The following is a 6,000-nucleotide window of genomic DNA, read 5'->3' as shown; positions in this document are numbered from 1 at the left end:
ACCTGTGGACGAACCTTCAGCTGCTGCTCCCTGCTGAGATTTGTACAGGACGATTATTACGAGGACGGGGGTCTCTCCCTGTCTGACAAACACAAGCACACACACACACACACACACACACACACACACACACACACACCACTTTTGTGTGTTCGTGAGAGAGAGTAAAAGGGACACCAGATTTTTTTTGTGTAGTTTTAAATTGGTTTCACATGAGCTGGGCACACACTGCATCAGCACATTCTCTGATCAAATTAAGCAGAGATGAGGGCAGAGAGAAAAGAGGCAGCGGTTGTACTGATGTATAATTCAATAAACAGGACCAAGACGAGGCAGACAGAGGAGATGCTGTGCTGCCTTCATCTCTCAGCTCTATATCTGGTTCAGGCATGGATGGATAGTTCGTCCATGTGAGGAAGACACACAGGACCAAAGTTCCATTTATCATCACGGCAGCAGCAGAAGTGAGGATGTAGAGAAAGTTGTGTTCTGTGTTTTACTAGTCTGATAATAAGTAAACCGTTTTGGTAATTTTAAAAGTAAAAAGGTAAAACTGAGGAGTTCCTTTGGTTTAAAAAATTATTTTTTTAAATTTATTTTTTTATTTTTATATATATATATATATATATATATATATATATATATATATATATATATATATTATATAATAAACTGAATATTGTAAAACAGGTAGACAAATGGCTTGAGGAATTTCTGCTAAGAATATTTTCACTATTTTTTGACATTTCACAAATTATTGAAATGATTAATTGAGAAAATAAATGACATGTTAATCAATAATTAAAATATAAATTAATTGCAATCTTAGATAACTACTGTATTTTTAATTTAAAAATCCACATTTCAAAAAGTTTTTGCTGATGGTTGTTGTAATAATGCATTTCTTCAACTTTACATTGATACTGGCTTTGGGATTAAAGTTAGAACAATTCTTTATTAGTTGTAATTTTAATTGTTTTGTAGCTGAAATGATGAGTTGATTAACTGATTACTAGGCTGGCACAAAATGTATCTTTTTCATGATTTGATGATTTGCTGCTGATGTTTGTCATATATGAAGGCTGACTAGTTGTTCCAGGAGGACTTTTGAAAGATTTTCATTTCACTAGAAAAAATAACTACACAAGTTATCAGATTTATTCATTATGAAAATAATCTTTACAATTATTGCTAAATTATTAGCATCTTAAATGCTTGATTTGTGTCAGAATTACGGTTCCATTAAAGACACCTAACACTCATTCCCTTGAGTTGTTTAATTGTTCTTATTGTATGCTTTTCTTATTTCACTCTCTCTATATATATATGTATTTATAAATGCCATATGTTATAGTTAAATTAATATTTTAAGCTCTGGATTTTCTGTCAGACAACAAAACCAATAGAAAATAGATTTTTAAGATTGTATGCTGTTGTCTAAGAAATCATAACTGGTATTTTTGTCTATTCTCTGACAATTTATAGACATAAAAATTCATAGATGAATTGAGGAAACAATCTTCACATTAGCTAATAACGTAAATAGTCAATACTTGCTGTATTATTATGCTTACTGCTGTTTTTCAAATAATAGACAAAGATACCTTCTTGTATGAGCTCCTGTGCTCACAGAATTTTATCAAGTTATAGTAAATTGTGCCGGATTCATTGTCTTCCTTAATCTATCACAGCACTGATCTGCATGCATTCTGTAAAATATAATTCACACATTAAGAGAATAACATTTGGATACAAACTACAAGTTCAGAAAATCTACATTAACAGTCCAGATGGCATGTGGATGTTCCAAACATTTTCCTGTTCGTCAACCGCTGAGTTACCAAATATTAAATTTAAAGGGAATTAATGGACATTATGTTAAAGTACCAAGTGTCAGGTTTAATTTAAGTAGGTTAACTTAAACATAGAAAGGCCTGTGTAGGAGATATACCCCCCCCCCCTTTCTTTTTATTTATTTTTTACACACAGAATGCCTTTTTAAAAGTAATTGCAGTAAAAGCAGAACCAGTGCATTTCATTGTGGATCATCCTTTTGCAGTCAGAAACCTCTTTGGTGATGCTCCCCCAAACCTTTACTTCAGTTCAGATCTTCAACAAGTGGAATGCATCTCTGTCAGGTTGAGATCAGGTGATTGACTCCAACAGTCAAAAATATTTCGCCTCCGCACCCTGACAGGCTCTCTTGTTGTTTTGGGCATATGTTTTGGATTGCTTTCCTGTTAGATGATAAAAGTTCATCCAGAGAATTTAGATGCATTCAGCTGAATCTCAGCGTACAAAATGATCCAGTTGCATCATCAAACAAATCGAATTGTGAACTGGTTGTACTGTGGTGCACATTTTGTGGTGAATCCTCTGAGGTTCTGGTCATGAAGTCTTATTTTGACAAGGAAACATGTACATCTGCATCCTGCAGAGCATTCCTGATTAGCTCTGCAGTCCCAGAGGGGATTTTCTTCGTCATCCAAATGATTTTCTGCTCATCCGCAAGACTTATATCTCTGGTCTACCAGTTTGTTTTCCACTTTTGTATTTCTTTTTTAGGTCTATCTCATAATTTTTGTTTTTTAGGGCACATTGTCATCTTCTTCACTTGCAAATGACAGAGGACTTCACTTCAGTCACTCCCAGTCAACTCTGAGTCACATGTGACCTCTTTCATGCACAAATGAACTAATGCTGAAATGACACACAGCTGTTCTAAACATTTAATAGCCAAATGTCCAATTACGTTTCAAGACCAATACAGGCACACAGTGTTGAAAGGACAGTATCTCCCACAGGGTTCTTTCAATACTGACACGAATTAAAGCTGACACTTGGCACTTTGATGTAGCATCTATTATTTTATTTTAAATAGAATATGCTGAAGTAGAGAGCCTGAAGAGTAAAAAAAAAAAAAAAAAAGAACACACTGCCCAAATGCATGTAATCTTCAAGGAACACAGTAATTGATGCATATTCCTGGAGGATTGTGCTAGCAATAGAACAAACACTTTATCACTGGAAACTTGACTGTGGAATATATTTATCACCCCGTGGTGTTAACATATTCATGGAGGTGCCCCGGTCTAATAATGTAAAAACTGAAGCAGCTTGTTGATTGTTCAAACAGGAGACATATGGAAGACTTCAGAGGACGAGATTGAAGAGTTGTGGACACATGCTGCAAATATCACCAACGATCTGCCTCAAACACATGCACGCACACAGTAGTAATAAGCTCCAACAGAGGAAAAGAAGAAACCTCTCTGTGCTCGTGTTAAGAGACGCCATCTTCAGCGTGCAGAAGATCAGTCGCTGCAAACCAACATGGAAGGTATTGAAGACGATGCGTCTCCCGTATGAAGCTGAACAAATTGATTGCAGACAGAAATTGCACCATATGCCACGCATTCTGAAAAGATTGCACTAATATCCTGTAATTTTGATGTTAGCTTTAATATGTGAGGAAAACGCCAGATGTGCTTTGTTCCCAAGTCATCCTGAAGAGCAACTATGAAGGTGCCTTATATGACTTCACTACTGAAATTATTGCATTTTCATTACTTTCCTCATCTTGCTATCATTAAATATAGTTGTGAACTATTTCTACACTCACATTTTGTTGTGCTTTCTTGCTGCTGCATGCTCCTCCTGAGCAGTGTTATACAGAGACTCGCATTCAAGACCAGTCTAATGCAAGTCAAATGCTTTCTATCTGAAAATAGCACTTTGTAGACAGTGTAATTGTCTACTTACATATGACTTGGGTTTGTGGAAGCAAGAAACTAAAAAAAAATACACAGAGAATTACACTTCACTAAGAGCTTTAGTATCTCTTGCTTAGTGTTTGTTATTTCCTCATCATCTTTTGTTCTAGAAATGATTTAAGGGACTTTATCAGCCACTGCGGTCATTTCAATACCAAGCAAGGTAACGGCTAAAAATAAAGCAACATTATTTTTCTACCCAGGTCTCCTCTATCTGCTCGTTTGATACGGTTTTAGTAAGTGTTTGGATTGTAACAGAACACCGTGTGTGTGCTGACCCGGCCTGATCTTCCCACAGCAGTGTCTGGACGAGGCCAAGCGATGTGCTCAGAGACGCAGGACCAAAACAAAACAAACGAGTCTAAGGGAACAAGTCTGTGGATCCTGGGTTCAGCACAGCCACACAGGGCTCAGGGAGGACTCCTATCTAGATGGAGAAAGAGCCACATTCCCCTGAAATGAGCTTCTATGGGATGAAAGCCTTGTGTGAGCTCCCTAGATGACCCACGACCTCGTCTGTATTTGTGCAGGGGGGAGTCCTGATCCTGGACTCTCTGCCTCCCTGCCAGGATCCTGGGGAGTCGGGTTGGGGTGGCCAGACAAGCCCACCATTCTGCCCTCGGGTGTTTTGCTTTTGGGGTAAAGAGAGACCCTCAGATGAGCCGACACTGTCACAGCAGTAACCTTTCACCCAAGGAGTTTCAGAGGTGGACCGTAGGAGGCTGTTCTGGAGCGCTGTGCTATCCTGTGTCAGAGTTTTCACCACGCTAATATTTCAATAAATCTTCAGATCTGCTCTCACTGTTTTGCTTCAAAACACAGTGTGAGATTTTAATATTGGCTGAAAATCATATGGATCTGATTTCAAATCACAGTTATGTAATTTTAGCATATTGCACAGGCAGCATGATGTCCACATTGTACTTGCCAGTAGCTGAGGAGAGCCTGGCATATCTCAGCAAAATGGAGGCCAGCCCTAGAAAATGAAATCTCTGCTAGGAGGCGAGGAAAGAAGCTGTCACCAGAAACCTGTTTGCTCCTTTTATCTCCAGCAGTGACGGAGTGCTGACATCTTCACACCCAACAGGCTTTTGAATACTCGTTCAAGGGATAAGAGGAGGAGAGAAGCAGGTTCAAAGATCAGAAAAAGTCACTTTTCCACCCAAACCTGTTAGTAAACCTTTCAAAAGTAAGGATGCTCAAAGTTCAATGACAGCAGGACTTTTTAGACACGAGTCCAAACACTGTCCGTTGATGCGCCGGGGTGCTCATTGGGTCTATGATGACTAACCTCTGCCCTACCCCTTAGGCTTTTCAGGATGTTAGACTCAGCCCCAAACATACCCAATTACAAACAAACACAGATGCCCGAAATTCCACTTTCACTTGAAACAGTTGGCTGACCCCCTTTTCCCCTCTGTTCAGGTTACCTCTACTCACTCCCTCCCTCAGGCCAACGTTAATCCAATAGAGAGCTGGCTTGAAAGGAGGTTGAACAGGAAGATAATGTGGGTGACTGTGTAACTAACCCAGCCACCTCCCCCTCCTCCCCCACCAGCCTGTAGATGTTCAAGGGGAGACAAGAGGAGGAGTGCATCTTCACCCAGTCATCGTTACAAGTAAACATCTAGTTCAAAACCCTTTTCATAAGTGGGATATGTAACATTGTTGGCTTCATCTGTTGAAGTGAAAGCATTCTGTGGTCAGTTTTTCCATTAATGTTCCTCATGGTTTCATTTAGATGTACCCAACACCGTGACTGAGAGAGTCACAGTACACACAAGGATTGGGCAACACATTAAGTTTCACGGAGCTACTAAAAAACAAAACGCTGAACAACAAATGATAGCAAGCTTACCAGTCTGTTGACAGGATGTAAGAATGTATGTTTAAACCATTTGTTATATAACGGCCATGAGTCCTGAGCTTGTCAGTTGTCAGGATAATATTAACTATGAAAGTCTAATATATTTACTAAAGTCAGAATAGTTTAGAGTCATATCAAGTGCTTTAATAAAAGAGATTTTTTTAGTTTGACATTCTCAAAAAATATTTGCTGTAGTAGCAGAATTAGTGTGTGCATAGATATATTCCCATAACTGTATATTGAGCAGGACCTCACTAATTAATAGAGTAACTACCACAAACATGTTGCTCATCTAATGTGTGTGTCTATTCAGTAATCTGACTACATGCACTTCAGACTTGTACCATGTTAAAAGTGATG

Source organism: Amphiprion ocellaris, chromosome 3 (genome assembly GCF_022539595.1).
Source record: "Amphiprion ocellaris isolate individual 3 ecotype Okinawa chromosome 3, ASM2253959v1, whole genome shotgun sequence".
In the NCBI taxonomy this organism is placed as follows: Eukaryota; Metazoa; Chordata; class Actinopteri; family Pomacentridae; genus Amphiprion; species Amphiprion ocellaris.
This window is presented reverse-complemented; position numbering follows the sequence as displayed.